The sequence below is a fragment of the Salvia miltiorrhiza genome, chromosome 8 (genome assembly GCF_028751815.1).
Source record: "Salvia miltiorrhiza cultivar Shanhuang (shh) chromosome 8, IMPLAD_Smil_shh, whole genome shotgun sequence".
NCBI classification, from domain to species: Eukaryota; Viridiplantae; Streptophyta; class Magnoliopsida; order Lamiales; family Lamiaceae; genus Salvia; species Salvia miltiorrhiza.
This window is the reverse complement of record NC_080394.1, coordinates 46,025,856-46,047,255: the sequence shown is the minus strand read 5'-3', so window position 1 is coordinate 46,047,255 and position 21,400 is coordinate 46,025,856. Positions and strand designations below refer to the sequence as shown.

Sequence of the window (21,400 nt, the reverse complement as noted above, 5' to 3'; positions counted from 1 at the left end):
TACGAAGAGGAATATTATAATTGAGTGAGTGCACTAATAATAGTGCTATAGTTATTATTTTGGTCACATGAATAATTATACTATGGTATTTTTTTAATGAGTGACTTTTCCATAGTTATTGTGATTTTTATTTAATCACCCTTCTCACACTTTATTTTAATTTCACTACCATATGTTATATGCCTTAAATGACTAAGTATGGAGATGAGAGAGTAGAGATTGAGAGTATGTTATGGAGAGTGTAGAGATTAGAGAGAGATTAGAGAGAGAGAGATCATCCATTAATTAGCAAATATTCTCCAAGATTTGGAAATCTCCTTTAAAGATTGCAAGATCAAATACAATCTTGCAAAGCCAAACCTCTCTCTCCCTCACTACAATTTTCGGCCAACACCACCTCTCTCCCTCACACACATTTTCTCCCAACACACATACACTCATCTTCTCCATTTATCAATTCCATCATTTTCCTCCATTGATGGAAACCTTCGAAGCTTCCTAAAATATTACCAAACACTTCAAATCACCCTAATATCCTCCCTAAACATATTCTATCCACTTTTGATCAAGAGATTCCTTGAAGAAGAGCCTCAAAATTTAGAGTGAGAAAGTGTAGACTTTGGTAAGAACTTGGGTAAGTAACCATGTTTTCCCTAAAATCTTGTTTGAAAGATGTTGTGTGAGTGTATTCTTGAAAGAGGAGCAAGAAAATCACCCCTCCTTTTCTTTTCCAAATTTTCGAAAAAAGTGGGTCTTCACCCCTTTCAAAATTTTTCTTTTTCTTTTCTTGATTTGGGGTGAAAAATGAGAGTTATGTGATGTGTATTGATGTTTAATATATGTTGTGAAATATGTGTCATGAGATGTGAAACTTTGATGGAAGTTAGTTTACCCAAAAAGGGGAACTTTTGAGTCAATGAGTTAAATGATGAATTGATGAGGTAAATGAGTCTATGAGATGTATATGATGATTATTGATGGAGTAATTTGAGTATAAGATGTCAATTGGAGTTTTTGATGTGAGTTAGACTACTAAAATTAGGGATATGTGTATATATGCCCTTATTTGTGAATTGATGGTTTTGATGTGAGATTAATTGGTTAAAAATGAAAGATCTATGAGTGGATTAAAGATTCATATGTGTTTATAAATTTTGAAAGAGTTTAGTTTAGTAAAAATTAGGACTTTTTGGTCTATGTGTTATTTAAGTGATTTTGCTTGAGATATATGTTTTTAAGCATGATAGTAGTGTCTTTGTATTTTTTATTAAGTCTATTGTAGGCTAAATAAAATTTTGGCTTAGTTTAGTTTGTATGTGTTTTTGAGTTCTTGTATGATGTGAGTTTGATGTTTGATAAAATGAGGTCAAATTGCTCTATGATCATTTATGTGAACTTTATCCTTGTTTTGTTGAGAGTTTTATGTTGATACATGAATTTTCAATAAAATATAGTTTACATGATAAAAAGGGAGTAAATATGTGAATAATGAGTTATATGATGTAAAAGATCATATTTGAGTAATTGAGTAACTTTGAGTATGAAATTGAAAAGGGAATTTGTTAGATATGTTCGTTGAAGTATTTTCTATGAGATTTGAGTTGATGATGAAAGAAAAGAGTCAAGATTGAGTATTACGAGTATTTTGATGTATTTGAATGTTTTTAAGTGCTTTAAGTGCTTAAAATGAGTTTTGATGAGTTTGCATGGTTTAAATGTTGAGTTGAGCATGTTTGTTTGTGTGTATGTTTCGGAGTCGTTTTTCACGACGCGCTGACTCACTGTTTTCGAGGGGTTCTTGATACCCAAACACCCTGAAAATTTTATGGTAAGTATATTTGAGAGTCTTGAGCATACCGGTAAAATTTCAAATCATTTGGACTTCATTTGATATTTTTATAAAATGAAAAACTAAAACTGCTACGTTCTGCCGAATTGTTCGGTGAGTATCCGATAGAGTCATCGTTTCCAGTAGCTTTCCTTAGCATTCTGGAACCCAAATTTTTATGGTGGAGACCTGAGTGTCTTAGCTAAGTACCCACCAAATTTCAGACCGTTTTGACAACTTTTACTATTTTTCAAAAATAAACAATTTCGGTTGCTAAAAACTGCCGAATATGGTAGACTGTAGTAAAACAGTCATATCTCCTAAAATACTTGGAGTTGTTGATCCTACTTTTTTTTAAATGAAACTAGACTCAAAGAGGTTTCTTTTGGTATAAGTTACGACTCCAGGGGAGTTCTGTACAGAGTCTGGTGAGGTTTTAAGGTTGAGTCAGTGCAGAGTGAAGTTTGTTTTTGACTTGTCTATGTGTGTTTTTCATATGCTTAAGTGTTTATACTTGTTTATATGCTTGATTGCTATGAGTTTGAGCCGAGTTGAGAGTTAAATCGATAATAGGACGTGTGAATCCTTAGAAGCCGAGTATACCTAGGGATTGAGTTATAATGGGTAAATAGACGTTGAGTGAGAAGTTATAGTTAAGATGAGATTGGATTTAGTTAATGAGTTTCTGACTAAGGTTTGTTTTATCACATGAACCTTCGATGACGACGATGATGATATATGAAGGCCGAGCGAGACGAAGAAGTAAGTTGCCTGTTTTCCTTTCCAGGATTAGCGAAGGACTTCAGGTGGGCATTATTTTTATATTACGTATATAGAGATCCCCTGCGTGACGTAGGCCTCTTATACGATATTGAAGTGAATAATATGTTTTAACTGTTCAATCCCAATTTAATGAAAGTTATTAATGATGCATGATTGAGTTAAATAATGTTGAACTATTGACTTGCCAATTTTTGAATGATGATGAACTTGTATGCTACCCTCTACTGATGAGACGAATTCGGTCCTGCCACAAGCGGGATTTGTGCACAGAGGTGACTGTGAGCCGTCTATCGGGTCGGCCGGTCACGGTACTCGAGAGGGAGGCCTACTTCTCGGTACCTTGGGTGATAAATTGTAGATGTGGTACTTACATGTGGAGTAATTTGATTGCGCAATCGTTCATTTGATTAATTATGACGCTTATGTTTGAGATTCAGCTTTCACAGGTTTATTTATACTAAAATCCCTGTGATTTGCTTAAAACTGTGGCAAGTTCAATCTATAGCTCTAAGAGCAGCTTTTATTGTTTTTCGGCGTATGTCCACTGAGTATTATGTACTCACGCCCTGCATGTATTTCTAAACGTGCAGGCTAAGCAAGGAGCGAGAATGGTCTGGTGCTGGTGGGGATTTGTTTAGCTGATGTATTTGCTTTATCGCACTTCCTTTTTGTTATTAGAGACTTGATGATTGAGATACTTTGTTTTTATTTTGAAATCAAGCAATTTACTCGCGGTTATATGTCTTCATACATATAATCGATTCGCCTTTTGCTGCAATACTCTGAATATTATGATTCCTTATGAAAAATGAACTATACCCGCTTTGTTTTTGTTCTTGAAATTCCTGATAATTACGAAGTTATGACGATGTTGACGTTTATACCCCTGGAGTTGATTTATGGAGTTTTCCTTAGCACTTTTTCATGCGAGCTTCCGCTTGATGTTCGACCTATTCTTCTTATCTTTTATTCTTTTAAAAATAGTCGTATCGATACTCGTACCCCACTATCACTAGTGTCGGTTTTCGGGCTGCGACAGTCCCACTTATTACTTAGTTTGACAAAAGTTGTAAGATGTTAATAATGATAAATTAAAAACAAAAATAGTGAAACGATTTGAACTTTCTAAGCAATCGTTAGTAAAAACTAACGATAAAAAGATTGACTATGAATGAAGAAGTCGTCGTGTCAATGTGAATGGAGATAATATCAAGGATAAAAAAGACTGGAATATTGGATCTCAGAATAAGTAGTTATCTTCAAAAAATAATTTACTACAGATAGATAACGCAGTATTAGACAACATCAATGATCCAGAAAAGAAGAATTGAAACATGAGGAATATATTAATATCAATAAAATCTAGAAAAATCAAGGAAAACTTCTGAAGATGATGACAAAAATACTTCAATTCTTCGAAATAATTCGCAGTGATTTTTTAATCAACAAAGCAAAAAAATAAAATAAACAAAAAATAAAAGCAAGGTTATGAGCATCTCAGAGTAAAATTTCCCCAATTAATTTTCTTCATTTCTGAATCAAAGTGCAAGGATGACAATTAATGTTTTCTCATCTCGGATGCCCATCTTCTACCCTCACCAAATCTGAAAACATCAAAACTTTTATTTATAAAAATTACTAAAGATCTCAGGAGGTAGAAATGTATCTTCAATTCCAAATTGAAAAAATCAGATAGATAATGCAGTTTTTTTCTTCCTGCATCATCGATCCTACTCAAAAACAGTAACTAAAAGTTTGAAATTGAAGAAAGAAAACAGCTAGCATTCAGAAAACGAAAGAGCGAACCAGAAGAACTGTATGAAACATGATGAATTTCGAGACTGAAATGCAACAAAGCTGGAGTAGGGTTCAACAAGAGCTATGTGAATTTTAGATTATAAGGGCGTGATGTGTCACGACCGGACTTAATTAAGGATAATTAAGCCGGGAAACCATGACTAAGGGAGGGAGATTAGAAGCGGTGATAGAAAGGGATAAAATATAATGAAGGATCGAACTTAATCATTGACAGTGAAGGGGACATTTATAATATAACTTATGTTTAGCCACAAAGATTCAAATAACTAGTAAGTTCGGATGAATCCGACTTAATTCAAAAGGCTTCTTTCTTAAGAATACGCAGCGGAAATAATAATCTGATTACATGTATGAAGACATGTATCCAAGAGTTTATTCAATCAACTTATGACAAAAGCTCTGCTCCTCACTTCATCTTCATCAACCAATGCTCAACCTGCACATTTAGAAATACATGCAGGGCTGATTACAAAAATACTCAGTGGACACGTATGCCTAAGTAAACATATAAACATGCTTCGTGAAACTGTAAATTGTCATGCCATCATAAACAGTACAGCAAGGGAGTTTTAGCTAAATAGGCCCAAGCTTACTAAATTCATTTGTGATTCTTAAAGTTCGTCTGATCAGACTAAGTTCTCTTGTAATCTATCATATCTGGAGCTGTGTGCCGGAGAGGTGGCCACCTCTCACGAACACTTGACCGGCCAACCCGCTAGATGACTCACGGTCACTGGTGTACACTAGTCCTGGCAGGATAGCTATCAACTGCTCAAGACCCGAATTCGATTGCATCATTGGCAAAGCCAAAGCAGATAGATATCATACTAAAACTGAAACATTTTATGGCAAGACAATACTTGAAATAACTTCAATTCAAAGATGAAATAACTTGCTTGAACGTAACATTTAAACTCATTTGATATATATGAAAGTAATGCCCACCTGGTAGTGGAGACTCACGACTAAGCCTTAAACTCTTGCGTTCAGCCTTGATTCGGAAAAGAAATAACGTAAGGTCTTAGTCCGAGGAAAATTCTAAAATAAATGAGGATGCGTAATGTAATTATGCATGGCTCATATTCCTTTTTATTAACCAGTTAACCCAACTAGGTTTCGTCCCATGAAGTCAAGTAATTAACTACATTGATTCGTTCTCATTAGGGTGTTCTAAACTGTCAGTAAAACATAGTAATCTCCCTTTGTGTAAGCAAGGGAAAGAAAATAATAAAGATTTAAACACCCTATGTTCTCTTCTCTCTCTCTCTCTCCCTCTCTCTCGGTCTGCTCTGATTCTTCGCTTTCTGCTCTGGAGGTCAGCTCTGGCCTCTAAGTCAGCACTGGCTGAGTTAGCTCTGTGGCGATGTGATTCCTCTGGCGAGGAACAATTCCTCTGGTGAAAGTGATTTCTCTGGCAATGTGATTCCTCTGGCCATTCCTCTGGCGAGGTGATTCCTCTGGCCATTCCTCTGGCGAGGTGATTCCTCTGGCCATTCCTCTGGGAAGAGCGACGGGGACTCCAGTTTCCAAAACCAGAATTCTCCGTCCTTATCTCGCCTTGATTCTCACTCGTATACAGACCTTAATCTCTACCTATGTGAGCATGCTGTGATTATTCACGTTCGTCTACGTTTAAAGCTAAAGTTCTCATCGTTCATCAAGGTTCAAGTTGTAGGTTCCACAAAAACGTGACTTCACATGCTTTTTTGTTCATTCGTTTACAACCCATAAAACATGATTTATGCGAGTGTGATTCATGCCGATTGGAGTAGCAACAGAGGTCGAAGGTTACCTTGATATCTCGCGTGCTTTGGTCGGGTAAAGAATGATGGTTTCTCTCTCGCTTTTTCGAGCGTCGAGGTGCAAACTGAAAATGAATGGCTGTTGTTCTTAGGCCAAAAACAGGTGGAAAGAAACATGGCGAGGGGTGGAAAATAAGCAGAGTTGTTACCTTGTTCAAGTCGGCAGCACGAATCTTGTAACACCCCAAATATTTAGATTTATTATATAAGTTTAATTATTAGTATTTTTTTTGTGTATAGCTTATTATTTTTAAATAATTACATGATACATATAGATATGCACCATTAATTTTATCTAGACTATTATTATTATTATTATTATTATTATTATTATTATTATTATTAGTATTATTTTTGTTTCCTATTAGAACTAGAACTCTTTAAAGACTAGTATAAATATGAAATCAATTTACAAACCCTAGAGATAGAAACTCGAAGCCAACAGTAAATTTTAGTCGGGTTTTGGAGAGCTGTGGGGCGCAGGAAACGTGAGGAGCTGGAGTCAGTTTTTCGCAGGAAATCAAGTTCTGGCAGTTTCGGGAGAACGGCCACAACTTCCTCCACGGAACTCCGATTCAGGCGAAACAGGCGGCCACGGAAAGCTCTCTCGAAGACAAAGAAGTTGTATTTCTGGGCGAAATACGATTTGAGGACGTTTGAGGCTTCAAACAAAGGCTTGAAGCTGACTGGTCTGTTCAGCTGCGAGTTTGACGAAAACTTTAGAAATTTCAAGAGTTCATATAGGGATGCGTTGGTAGAAATCATCAAAGGGAGTTATCAATTTCAAGAATTAGGTGAGGGATTTTACGCTTATTCATATGGTTATATATGTTTTTATTATCGCGTTTGATTACTTGTTTACGTGCATCTTATGTCTATGTTGTTATGTGTGATCATGGGACCTAAGCCATTGATCTATGTTATGTGCGATCATGGGACCTAAGCCATTGATCTATGTTATGTGCGATCATGGGACCTAAGCCATTGATCTATGTTATGTGCGATCATGGGACCTAAGCCATTGATCTATGTATGTGTTTGGTCATGGGACTTAAGCCATCGACTCAAACTATGATTATGTTTGTCAAGGGGCTCCGGTCTCTTGGCGTATGTTTGCAAGTATGATAATGTGATTTGATTATATATGTGACGTATGTGGATATTTGTTATGTTCCTCACTGAGTATATTTTCAATATGCTCACCCCTTATCGTTTCAGTTTTGCAGTTTCAGAGTCGAAGTGGCCATGGAAGTGGAGAATGACTAGGAATAAAGATTTCTTTTACATTGGACATTTTAGTTGAACTTATTAAGTTTTATTTTATTTTCATGTTACTACTTTAGTTTTGGCAAGTTGACTTTGAAATTAGTTTAAATTTTCTTTATAAATCAAGAAATTTTATTTTCACTATATTAGTTCTTCAAAGTTTTTAATTTGAAAAGTTTATGAAAATTGGGGTGTTACAAATCTTGCTCTACTCCCCTTCGTGCAAGGCGTCGAGAAAGGTGAGGCTTCCTGCTGTTGCTGCTGAAACTCTAAGTGTTGAAAGGAGAAAGGGGTGGCTCAAGGATTGAAGAGTGAATTTATAGTTGGAGCTCGGCTAATGTGCACTTGAGTGCTAAAAGGAGGGCATTGGTTGTAGTATCGCGTGGCGTGGGATGGGGTGCAGCAGGTGACCTTTCAGCTGCCCAGCCAATGGGAAGAGCTGTTGCTGCAGCTTGCGTGGGAGGCCTTTCGGCTGCCCAGCCAATGGGAGGAGAGCTGTTGCTGCAGCTTTGCTTGGGAGGCCCTTCGGCTGCCCAGCCAATGGGAGGAGAGCTGTTGCTGCAGCACCTTATCCACCTTTTCTTTTCCCCATTTTTCCTTCTTTTCCTCAATCATGGCGTTGGCAGGTGGCGGGATTGGGTGGCGTGAGTGGTGAAGTGATCTAAGAGAAAGATCTAAGTAAAATCCTTCAGTGTTGGTTTCTCTGTATTAGAAATACTGGTTTCGCGTTTCTGCTAAAATCGATAAGTGCTAAATTAAATCCGTAGATTTAATTCGTTCGTCATTCTAATTCTTAAATTAAATCCGTAGATTTAATTAGCTTCAAAGCCAGAAATAATTCACGACTTCAGTAACAAAAAAAACTCCATCTTGATAAATAACACAACTTTGCTAAGTTGGTTATAACTTTGAATAATAATTATTCATCGACTCAAAGATTCTTGTCACGGTCTTAAACACGCGAAGGTAAATAGAAATGCATACTGCTAGTGTAGTGACTCTGTCTCCAAAATACGTAATTCAGAATCATAGCTGAAAACATAAGGTGCTTCATTTACTGGCAGTTAGATAACTAAATACGCAAAAACTGGAATTAAAAACTGATAAAATAGCGGGTTGTTACATACTACCCCTCTTAACAAAAATTTCGTCCCGAAATTTGCATATCTGTGCTAAAAAGTTCTGGCATTTTTGCTCATCTTGGTTTCAAGCTCCCACATAATTTCTTCTTGTCCATGGTGTCTCTATGGGACTGTCACTAATTGCTAGACTTATTCCTGAGCTATTGCATTTTCTCGAGCAAACATGGCTTTTGGTCTTCCTTCATAGCTCGAGTCTGAGCTAAGAATCATTTTGTTATGGTGAGTCACGCTCTTCGGATCGAAAACATACTTCTTAAGTCGAGGAATGTGAAAAACTTTGGACATTCACATAACTTGGCGGTAGCGTCTATCTATAGGCTATTGGGCCTATTTTCCAAAATCTCATGTGGCTCCATGAATTGGGGTCTAAGATTTTCTTTGTCGTCAAACTCAGCTATTCCCTTAGAGAAAAATACCTTTAGGAAAACCTTATCTCCTACTTCAAAATGTGACTCAATTCGGTGCATATTAACATAAGATTTCTGCCTATCTTGTGTCTCTTTTATTCTTACTCTGATCTATCGAAGTATCTCAATCGTTTCACTGATTGTGCTTGGTCATAAAATTCCCATTCCACCTACCTCTTCCAGTAAAGTGGTAATTTGCATTTTCTTTCATATAATGCCTCATAAGGCGCATATCGATGGTTTCCTGATAACTATTGTTGTATATGATGTCAATCAATGGCAACAATGATTCCCCCACTCCCACCTCAATCTAGTACTGCTACTCAAAGATATGTCTAAGAGAGTTTGAATTGGTCTGTCGAACTATCCATCTGATTGTGGGTGGGAGGCGGTACTGAAATTTAACCTTGTGCCTAACTCCTTCTACAAGCTCATCCAAAATCTAGATGTGAACTTCGAGTTTCGATCGGAAGTGATTTAACACGGGCACATCGTATAAGCGCACAATCTCTCAGACATACAATTATGCTAGCTTGTCTGATCCGTATGTGATCTGTATTATTATAAACGAGTGCATTTCGCGGGTCACTCCACTATTACCCAAAAGACAACGTTCCCTCATTTCGTCCTCGTAAACTAGTCACGACATCTGTTGCAATATGTTCCGACTTCCAATCTAAAAATCTTCGGTGGTTGTAACTTTCCATATGATCTTTAGTGCAAAGCATTCACTAGTTGGCATGCTAGGTATATCTCAACAAGTGAAGCTATATATATTTCTTCATACCTTCCCACCAGAATTTTCCTTCATTGTCCTGGTACATTTGAGCTTCCCTGGTGGCCAGTATATGGCTTGCCATGAGCCTCGCTTATTATCTCATCTTTGAGTTTCTCATCGTGTTGGATACACAATCTCTCTTCAAACATTAATGCATTATCCAATGTCTCATGGTAGCATTCAGGCTTGCCTGATCTTATTGCTAAATGTATTTTCTCTAAGGTCTCATCATTCCCTAACATCTTTCCTCTCAAATTGGGTGTTACTATCATTGTGGCAATAATGCCTTCCACTGATTCTAGTAGTTGAACCACTTTTAAACTCATTCTACAAGATTTTTCATGAGTTTCCCTCCAGAGTGAGGATAATTCCAATTTAGATTGAGCCTTACGACTTAAGGCATCAGCTACCATGTTATTGCCTGGGTTGTAGTTAATACCACATTCATAGTTCTTTACTAGTTTTAGCCATCCTCTTCGTCTCATGTTAAGACCCATTTGCCAAAAGTAATTCAGACTTTTTATGGTCTGTGAATATCTCGCACCTAAATCCATATAGGTAGTGTCTCCACTGCAGCTAATTGTAGATCATGAGTAGGATAGTTCAATTCATGTGGTCAATGCTATCGTGATGCATATGTTGTCACTCTTTCTTCTTGCGTTAACATGCAACTAAGTACTCTCCTTGGACACGTCTGTATAAATCACATATTCTTTGTCGGTTGTTGGAACAACTATGGTTAACTTCTCCTTGAGCTTCTTGAAATCTTTTCTCACATACTTCTGTCCGATGAAATTTAATTCCCTTCTTGAGTAATTGGGTCATTGGTCTTGCTATTTCGGAAAATCCTCCTATGAATCTCTGATAGCAACCTGCTAATTCCAAGAAACTTTTGATCTCATTGGGGCTAGTAGGCGATCTCCACTCATGTACAGCTTGTACTTCCTTAGGATGCACTTTGATCATTTCTAATGAAATAGTATGTCCCGGAAACGTGACTTTGTTGAGCCAAAATTCGCACTTGCGGAACTTGGCATAAAGATGTTTTGTTCTCAACGTTTCTAAGACTATCTTCAGGTGTTCCTCATGGTCTTTCTCGTTCTTCGAGTAGGTTGAGTCATCATCTATGAAAACTAAGACAAATTGGTGCATTGATCAATCCGAATGGCACTACTACGAACTCATAATGGCCAATCTGGTTGTGAAGGCCATCTTAGGTACATCTTCTGGTCAAGAATTTAGCAGGTGGTATCCAAGTCTCAAATCTATCTTTGAGAATGCACTCGATCCTCTGAGCTAAAAAAAAATGTCATCTATCCTCGACAAATGATCAATATAGGATACTCGTTCTTAAGTGTTACTTTGCTAAATTCTCACCCCTTTTTTTTGTCGCTTGCTGGGCGGAGATGACAGACTTTCTCCTACCCATGCTAATCCCACGGGGACTTATTAGCTTCTTTCTTTCTAGCTTTCCTTGGCTTTCTAACGTGACGGGGTCGTACATGTTGTTGTTGCTGTCTCTGATGCTGCTAGCGTGGTTACTACTATTTGGTTGGGGCAAAGCATGGATTGCTTGCATATACGGAGCCTGGGCAAGCAAGTTCAGCATAGACCCGTCCCTTGTTCCTTATTCAGACAACGGTTTGCAAAATGCCCTTCTGGCTACTGTGTAACAGCCTTCACTTCCACTCTTCCATTATTACAGCATCTTCCATGGTTCTTGTTACACTCTGGGCAGGGCAGGATCCTTTGTTGGTTATCTCCTATCTGTCTAGAAGTACCCTTTTGGCTTTCTTAGCCCAGTTGCTGGGATGATTGCCCCTGCCATGGTGTCTTCTTCGCTTGACAATTGTTACTGTTGTCCTCTTTTCTTCTTTCTCAAAATTTCTGAGTTTGTGCCTGTGGAGGTGCTGGCATAGGCGTCGTTACTGATCTTTCTCTCGACATTGTTGCCTTAATGTTTAATGCTCTTATAAGCGCAGTGTAAGACTACCCACCATGGCTTGCCAAAGCCATCCTAATCTCGTGCCTCAGAGCGGCACAAAGTTTTCAGCCATTTTTTTTTCATCCGTGTCTACTTGCTCTGGCGCATATCTCGACATATCACAGAACATTCTATCGTACTGAGTAATGGTCATTATTCCCTACTTTAGATTGTAAAATCCACTTTCCTTCTTCTTGCGATAGCCATGGGGTATATACTTATCATATATTTCTGTTTTAGAATGATCCCGCGTAAAATTTCTAATTGTTCAACTGTCATCGTTTTTCTCTGTGCTTTCCTTCCTGGTCTGTACAACGCAAATGAAATTGAAAATGCACTCAATAGCTCTTACCCAAGTCTCAGCTTTTGCTGGATCTCCTGTCCTACTGAAGGCAGGTGGGTTTTGTCGTGAAATAGTTCATCTATTCTACGTTCTAGTTGTATGGGTGATAGGGCTATGTTTTGCCCTAGTACTTTCATTATCTTAGGGAATTCTTCTCCCTCTTCTTGGATGCCCTCGTTTTGGTGGCATACTAATGAGTTGACATAAAATCATCAAAACATACAGTTGTATATCATCACTTCTGTAAACCATTTCTTGATTCTCAAATCTTGCTCGCACTCTTTCTCATGCAAGCATATAAGTAAAACATGGCGGACGTGACTCGCCGCAAAAGACCATAAGGTCGCTAAGTGGACATGGGAAATTGCCTTAATGAGGACTTTTTCGTCAACTTCTGAATCTAGGTATACTGATCTATCCAGGTACTGCATATGATGGACTGGTTGTCTAGCAAAGCCATCACAAAATAACTGAGTCACGGAATGCCCTATGGAGCAATGTTTCCGTGCTAATATTAGTCAAAATAACCAAGCCAACATAGAGGTATACAAAAAAATATCGGAACAATCATCATTTCCAAAATACACAAGTAATGTCCTACTAAAAACATACGAGGTGGTCTAAATGTATCACGTGCTTGACCCTTGGATCGAGGCATTCGTGTTTGACTGATTTAATCTAGTGAATACTTGCTTGTCTTTAGGTCACAGAAAGTCTACTAACAGCTAATAGACCACAATGATTGAAAACACAATGGCAAGTGGTTCAAAAAAAAAAATTTGTCAGACATTTGAAAAGAAAAGACCATAGGGTAGAAATGAATTGACTGAAAGGTCGAAATGAAGTGACCTAATAGTCTGTACCCGTTTGGCTTTTCAGAAAAAGTTCAAATACACAGGTTTAGAAACCCATATATGACGACTACTGAGATTATGGTCATGTGGACTGGCCAGGTCCAACACGATTACTTCTCAGTCACACGGAAATACTTTTTCAAACTTGGTAAGTCTTGATTACTGGCTACAAAAAGGACCTCTATTCTAAAACCTCCGCTTTCTTCTTAACATCTAAAATCTATCATTGAGAATATTCTAGAGCTTCTCAAACTTGGAGTCTGCCTCCTAATTTAATGCAGTCCCTAAACATCTTCTATATGCGTAATAAGATAGGGTCAACCTTACTCAACAATCTTCCTCTACATGATCTTAATGTAGTAATTCTAGTACTTAGTGTTCCTTCACATAGCGCTTGAAATGCAACCATATAAATTGAAGCACTCTTCCGTATCATTGCAAAAGACCTTCTGGATCATCACGCATTCAATAAGGAAATAGTTTTTGCTCCTCTGAGCATCTTTACAGGGTATGTGTCACCATACGTAATGCTAAGTCATGGAATGACCTTAGTCAATGCTCTCATTCCGGCCGGCTACTAAACTAAATGCCTAATCCAAAACGTTCTAACTGAGGCGATGTCCTTGATAGGTTAAGGTATGTATACTTATCTTGAGTATATCCTTAGGGTCTCATTAGAATCTTAATTCATTTGTTTCAGCATCGATCCACTGTCGGCGCTTCTAGCTATTATTAAACTCTGAACCATCTTTGAGAACTTTTCTCGTCTTACACACTTGCGTAGACTTTTATGATCAATCATAATGGTTGGTAACTGCTAGTACCCATATCGCATCTCGTATTTCCAATCAGTAGTAGGTGATCGTAATCAATAGGGATTCCCAGTCATGTCCTCGTCTAATACGATAGGTACTGTAAGTAGAATAGTTTTGAATATCTAAAACTATAAGCTGATAACTTTAATCGTAGTATTATAACATCATACACAAAGTGTTATGACTTCTATGTGGGTCTAACTCTGAGGTTCAAACATTAATCATGAAGGTTCTCATCATGCAATAACGGGTGATAATTGAGGGGTTTGAAATGAGGCTTAGCTCATTACACAACTGCAAGCTAATTACATAAGTCACACTCGTCGCTATGAGCAATGTCTCAAGTAAGTTCTTATCGGATAATGCAATAGTTGGTTCGGTATTCTGTCACGTGTGAACATCCCGAACAAGGAACTATGCCCATGTCACCGACTCATGTGTGACACTCTTCTTTTCATCTCATTGCATCTCTTCTCATTAAATTCTCGCGTCTCTTGAAGTGTGTGACACTCTTCTTTTCCTTTTTCCGGGCTCCTCACTATAGCTATAGTGAGATATAACAGAGTTTCTAGTTTCTACTGTTCTTCTCGTAACAGTGATCATGCATTCTTAATGCATCTAAGTTCATTGAGATATCTAATCAATCAAAAAGCATAAAACTTGAGTGTAAACATCGGTACATTCGCATGAAACGTGAACTTTTCAACGTTTGAAAATCATTACCATTTTCTTTCTTGTTGAGCATGACGATGTGATGAAGTGCTGAGCTCTTGTCGACCGACACTTTTATATTAATAACCAAACTAAGGCTAATAGATAACTCTTGGGTTCAGAGCAAACGAACTGCTCTGATACCATTCTGTCACGACCGGACTTAATTAAGGATAATTAAGCCAGGAAACCATGACTAAGGGAGGGAGATTAGAAGCGGGGATAGAAAGGCGTAAAATATAATGAAGGATCGAACTTAATCATTGACAGTGAAGGGGACATTTATAATATAACTTATGTTTAGCCACAAAGATTCAAATAACTAGTAAGTTCGGATGAATCCGACTTAATTCAAAAGGCTTATTTCTTAAGAATACGCAGCGGAAATAATAATCTGATTCCATGTATGAAGACATGTATCCAAGAGTTTATTCAATCAACTTATGACAAAAGCTCCGCTCCTCACTTCATCTTCATCAACCAATGCTCAACCTGCACATTTAGAAATACATGCAGGGCTGAGTACAAAAATACTCAGTGGACACGTATGCCTAAGTAAACATATAAACATGCTTCGTGAAACTGTAAATTGTCATGCCATCATAAACAGTACAGCAAGGGAGTTTTAGCTAAATAGGCCCAAGCTTACTAAATTCATTTGTGATTCTTAAAGTTCGTCTGATCAGACTAAGTTCTCTTGTAATCTATCATATCTGGAGCTGTGTGCCGGAGAGGTGGCCACCTCTCACGAACACTTGACCGGCCAACCCGCTAGATGACTCACGGTCACTGGTGTACACTAGTCCTGGCAGGATAGCTATCAACTGCTCAAGACCCGAATTCGATTGCATCATTGGCAAAGCTAAAGCAGATAGATATCATACTAAAACTGAAACATTTTATGGCAAGACAATACTTGAAATAAATTCAATTCAAAGATGAAATAACTTGCTTGAACGTAACATTTAAACTCATTTGATATATATGAAAGTAATGCCCACCTGGTAGTGGAGACTCACGACTAAGCCTTAAACTCTTGCGTTCAGCCTTGATTCGGAAAAGAAATAACGTAAGGTCTTAGTCCGAGGAAAATTCTAAAATAAATGAGGATGCGTAATGTAATTATGCATGGCTCATATTCCTTTTTATTAACCAATTAACCCAACTAGGTTCCGTCCCATGAAGTCAAGTAATTAACTACATTGATTCGTTCTCATCAGGGTGTTCTAAACTGTCAGTAAAATATAGTAATCTCCCTTCGTGTAAGCAAGGGAAAGAATGGCTGCGAGTGTTCAAGTTGTAGGTTCCACAAAAATGTGACTTAACATGCTTTTTTGTTTATTCGTTTACAGCCCATAAAACATGATTTCTGCGAGTGTGATTCATGCCGATTGGAGTAGCAATAGAGGTCGAAGGTTACCTTGATATCTCGCATGCTTTGGTCGGGTAAAGAACGATGGTTTCTCTCTCGCTTTTTCGAGCGTCGAGGTGCAAACTGAAAATGAATGGCTTCTATTCTTAGGCCGATAACAGGTGGAAAGAAACATGGCGAGGGGTGGAAAATAAGCCGAGTTGTTACCTTGTTCAAGTCGGCAGCACGAATCTCGCTCTACTTCCCTTCGTGCAAGGCGTCGAGAGAGGTGAGGCTTCCTGCTGTTGCTGCTGAAACTCTAAGTGTTGAAAGGAGAAAGGGGTGGCTCAAGGATTGAAGAGTGAATTTATAGTTGGAGCTCGGCTGATGTGCACTTGAGTGCTAAAAGGAGGGCATTGGTTGTAGTATCGCGTGGCGTGGGATGGGGTGCAGCAGGTGACCTTTCAGCTGCCCAGCCAATGGGAAGAGCTGTTGCTGCAGCTTGCGTGGGAGGCCTTTCGGCTGCCCAGCCAATGGGAGGAGAGCTGTTGCTGCAGCTTTGCGTGGGAGGCCCTTCGGCTGCCCAGCCAATGGGAGGAGAGCTGTTGCTGCAGCACCTTATCCACCTTTTCTTTTCCCCCTTTTTCCTTCTTTTTCTCAATCATGGCGTTGGCAGGTGGCGGGATTGGGTGGCGTGAGTGGTGAAGTGATCTAAGAGAAAGATCTAAGTAAAATCCTTCAGTGTTGGTTTCTCTGTATTAGAAATACTGGTTTCGCGTTTCTGCTAAAATCGATAAGTGCTAAATTAAATCCGTAGATTTAATTCGTTCGTCATTCTAATTCTTAAATTAAATCCGTAGATTTAATTAGCTTCAAAGCCGGAAATAATTCACGACTTAAGTAACAAAAAAAACTCCATCTTGATAAATAACACAACTTTGCTAAGTTGGTTATAACTTTGAATAATAATTATTCATCGACTCAAAGATTCTCGTCGCGGTCTTAAACACGCGAAGGTAAATAGAAATGCATACTGCTAGTGTAGTGACTCTGTCTCCAAAATACGTAATTCAGAATCATAGCTGAAAACATAAGGTGCTTCATTTACTGGCAGATAGATAACTAAACACGCAAAAACTGGAATTAAAAACTGATAAAAGAGCGGGTTGTTACATGATGAGAAAACCCTAGAAATGGGGGTGTTTCAAGTCCAGTGGGTTGTGCGTGAGAGAAGGTTTTTCTGGAACTTGGGCCTTGGATCTCGCTATAGTTGGGCTGGGCTTCTCATCTGATCATGAAATCATGATGAAGATCTATTATGGATTAATGATTTTACTATTGAATTTTTGCCTTTGGTACAATATTTGAATTTCATAAGTAACGAACTTTTTTTTTAATTTTATTATTTTTCATAGTGAATTCATAATATTTCATAGTGAATCATAGTGTACTTATTTTATATAATAAATTTAATTTGTATATTAATCAATATATATACATACATACACATATATATAGGGTTACATTCTATGGAGAAATCAATTTTTATGGCGAAATTTAGAAACGTTGAACAAATCAATAATTTTGATGAACACATCAATAATTTTATTGAACAAACATTTTGGTTTGAGGTTCGAATTCTGGACTGCGAGTTTTTCAACAAATACTCCCTCCGTCCCCAAAATAAGTTCCTCTTTGGGGACGGCACGGGTTTTAAGGAAAAGTGGTAAAGTGTATTGATAGTGGAGAAAAATATGTTATAATTAGTATTGGGAGTGGTGAAAAGGTGAAAAAGTGTTATAATTAGTATTGGGAGTGGTGAAAAAGTGAAAAGTAAGAATAAATAAAGTATTATTAGTGGTGGGGTAGTTGTCCAAAAATAGAAAGAAAGAAAGAGGAACTTATTTGAGGGACGTCCCAAAAAGAAAAAAGAGAAACTTATTTCAGGGACGGAGGGAGTATGTATTTTCAACAAATACGTCCGTTCATCAAAAAAATTATTGATATGTTCATCACAATTATTGACATGTTCATCAAAATTTGAGCACTTGATTTATTCTCAATTATTGACCGTTTGATTGAGCTATTTTAATGGTTGAGATTGTTTCTCCTTTTTAACAACACTTGCATTTTTCCAGTGAACCTCTCTCTCTCTCTCTCTCTCTCTCTCTCTCTCTCTATATATATATATATATATATATATATATATATTTATATATATGAGAAAGTTCAATAGGAAATATTTGCAAAGAAAGGAGAAACAATGTCATCCATTGATCATGATCCATCGAACGGTCAATAATTTAGATTAAATTTCGCATCCAGATTTTGATGAACATTTCGATTCTTGTAATGAATGTATCCAGGATTCGAATCCCAAACGTTCAATAAAATTGGGGGTATGTTCATAAAAAATTACTGACATGTTCAATGTTTCTAAATTTCATATATAACTTAATTTTCCATAGAACCTGACCCTATATATATATATATATATATATATATATATATATGATTGGGTTAGAATAAAAATCAAGATTAAGATAAGAATGTAGAACTAATCTACGCTCTTAATCAATAAATAATTAGTGGCTATGATTTAATATTGAAATCTCTGATCAAATAGAAAATAAATGTACCGCAAAAAGAGTGGCACTAAAAACTCACCGACTTCTTCAAAAAGTTGTATCTCCATCTTCTTCAAACTCATGGCCTTCATCATCAATTATCATTAAAAAAAATAAAAAAAAATAAACATCGTCCACTTCCTCAAAACAAAAATCGAAAAAAAATTATTCGATTTCATCTTACTATTATAAATATTTGAAATGTTATATAATCAACATTATCATGTTTAATAAGGTCATGTTTGATAGCATCGATAACGCCAGATAGTTTAAGTATCTTGGGTTATTCAGCTGTTTGGTAGCTCGGATACCTAACAGATCAAGCCCAAGATTGTCGCAAGGCCCGGTAATAAAACACTATTGCGTCTAGAATCTACATCCAACCAACACCCCTGGATACCTAAACCATGCTTCTACAGTGTATTCATTTAACTTGTTCTATTACTAATTTACCATCTACTTCAATTATATAAATCAAGAATTTTCGTGGAAGGAATCATTTTCTAGAGTTCTACTCGACGATTCTTCAATGGAAGACCTCGTCGGCCATTACAAAAAAAAGGCTTATAGCGGCGACAGTTTTTGTCATTATATGTGCCAAAGTCGTCACTAAAGCATCTCAATGACAACTTTTATGGTCGTCGGTAAGTTGCAGCTATATCAACTGTCGCTAAAAGATATAGTGACGACGACAAAACATTGTCACTGTAAATCTAATTATTGTGACGGATGATGTTGCCACTGAATATGATTAAATTGTGACGAATTTATTTTCGTCACTATATTTTGAAATTTGTAGCCACGTTTCAAGCTTGTCGCTATAGTTTCTGTTTGTAGTGACATGATATTGTCGTCACTATAATTATATAATTTAGTGACATGATACAAACGTCACTAAATTTTTTAGTCAATAGTTGTCACGACCGGACTTAACTAAGGATAGGTAAGCCGGGAAACCGTGACTAGGGAAGGGAAATTAGGAGAGGGGACAAAAAGGGGTGATAAATAATTATAAATGAATTAAATTAAGATTTAGACATCATATGAGAATAAGTCACACATATATATAGATAATAACGAGTAATTGGTCATGAGTATCCGATTTAAGTGTTTATACAATAACTTGATTTGACAATCCAACATAATAGGATAAACTGCATCATAACTGAGTGTTCGCAGCGGAAATGAGAACGTGATACATGTATGAAGACATGTATCGCCAAGAGTTTATTTAGTAAATATGACAAAGCTCCGTACGACACCCCATCATCACTCATCACTGTTCAACCTGCACATTTAGAAATACATGCAGGGCTGAGTACAAAGTACTCAGTAGACATATGCCGAAAATCATATACATACATAATAACTGTAAATTGTCATGCCATTTCAATAGTATAACCAAGGGTTTTTACTTAAAAAGGCCCTAAGCATACTAAATTCATTTGTGATTCTAAAGTTCGTCTGATCAGACTAAGTTCTTTTGTAATCTATCATATCTGAATCTGTGTGCCGGAGAGGTGGCCACCTCTCACGGTCACTTGACCGGCCAACCCGCTAGATGACTCACGGTCACTGGTGTACACTAGCCAAGGCAGGATAGCTATCAACTGCTCAAGACCCGAATTCGATTATATGATAACTGGCAAAGCCATATCAGATAGATATCATACTGAAATTAAAACATTTTATGGCAAGACAATACTTGAAATAACTTCAACTCAAAGATTTTGTCATGAAATAACTTGCTTGAACGTAACATTTAAGCTCATTTGATATATACGAAAGTAATGCCTACCTGATTGCAGTGTTTTGCTACTTAAGACAATGATTCTCTTTCCTTAGCGCGATAGGTTACTCAGGCGCTTTTGTTTATTTGAACCTTTGATAACACGAAACATGTGTTCGAGTGAATAATAGAAAAGATAACAACAAATGCAGTGAATCACTATTCACTCATTTATCTAACTACCCATATTTCCTTAAACGACTGTATCTAACTCATATACAATCGTTCTTCTTTTATCGAAATACTTCATGTACCTTTGAGGATGTAGGAAAGCCCATTTTATATTATTCCTTTATTTATCCATTATAAATAAAGAATAATCTATAAAATATTTTCCTTTTCCCCATTTAATAATGCCAATCAATATATATATATTGCTACTATTAAAAGAACTAATAAATCATTAATAAATTCTAAACATTAATTCCTGATGAAAATTTCATTGTGAGATTTTAGGAACATTTGTAAAAATATTTTAAAATAATAAAAGGAGTTAACTATAAAAAGAAATTTTCGAGAAGATCTAATAATTTTAATATTTTAACCATTTAATTAATAAATCTTTAATATTTCATTTATCAACTATTCCATCTAATATAATTTTACCAACAAGTTCTCATGAAATCTTTCTCAGAATATTTATATATCTCAATAGCTCATTTATAAACTAAAAGTGATATTTTATCAACAATAAAACTTTAAAATCCTTAATAAGAATTATTTTGAATCATTTCCATCTCAACAAAACTGTATATATTCAACTTCAACTAATAAACTGCTTTTACTCCGAACTCGTATGGAGTCTAATTTTATATCAATAGAAACCTCTTTGAGTCTAGTTTAATTAAAAAAAAAGTATGTTGAAAAACTCCAAGTAGTTTAAGAGATATAGCGATTTTCCCATCGCCTACCAGATTCGGCAGTTTCTGCCAACTGAAAGTCCAGATTTTTGAAAAATAGCAAACGTTACCTGAATGAGCTCAAATTTTATATGTAGATAGCTAACACATATATCTTCATAGAATAAAAATTTGAGAGCTAAATATCAACATATGGTTACTGAAATAATTAACCTAATCATCTGCCTCACGACAGTTTTAGC

At 36.7% G+C, this 21,400-nt stretch overlaps 3 non-coding genes across 3 annotated transcripts; all 3 read right to left on the bottom strand.

Moving 5' to 3' along the window:
• Positions 1 to 3,843: 3,843 nt before the first annotated feature.
• Positions 3,844 to 3,929, bottom strand: LOC131002078 (small nucleolar RNA snoR27). The gene has a single exon (XR_009094158.1). It is a non-coding gene; the product is annotated as a small nucleolar RNA snoR27 (small nucleolar RNA).
• A 172-nt stretch (positions 3,930 to 4,101) lies between these two features.
• Positions 4,102 to 4,196, bottom strand: LOC131002075 (small nucleolar RNA snoR26). The gene has a single exon (XR_009094155.1). It is a non-coding gene; the product is annotated as a small nucleolar RNA snoR26 (small nucleolar RNA).
• A 54-nt stretch (positions 4,197 to 4,250) lies between these two features.
• Positions 4,251 to 4,344, bottom strand: LOC131002077 (small nucleolar RNA snoR27). Its single transcript, XR_009094157.1, has one exon. It is a non-coding gene; the product is annotated as a small nucleolar RNA snoR27 (small nucleolar RNA).
• Positions 4,345 to 21,400: the final 17,056 nt, after the last annotated feature.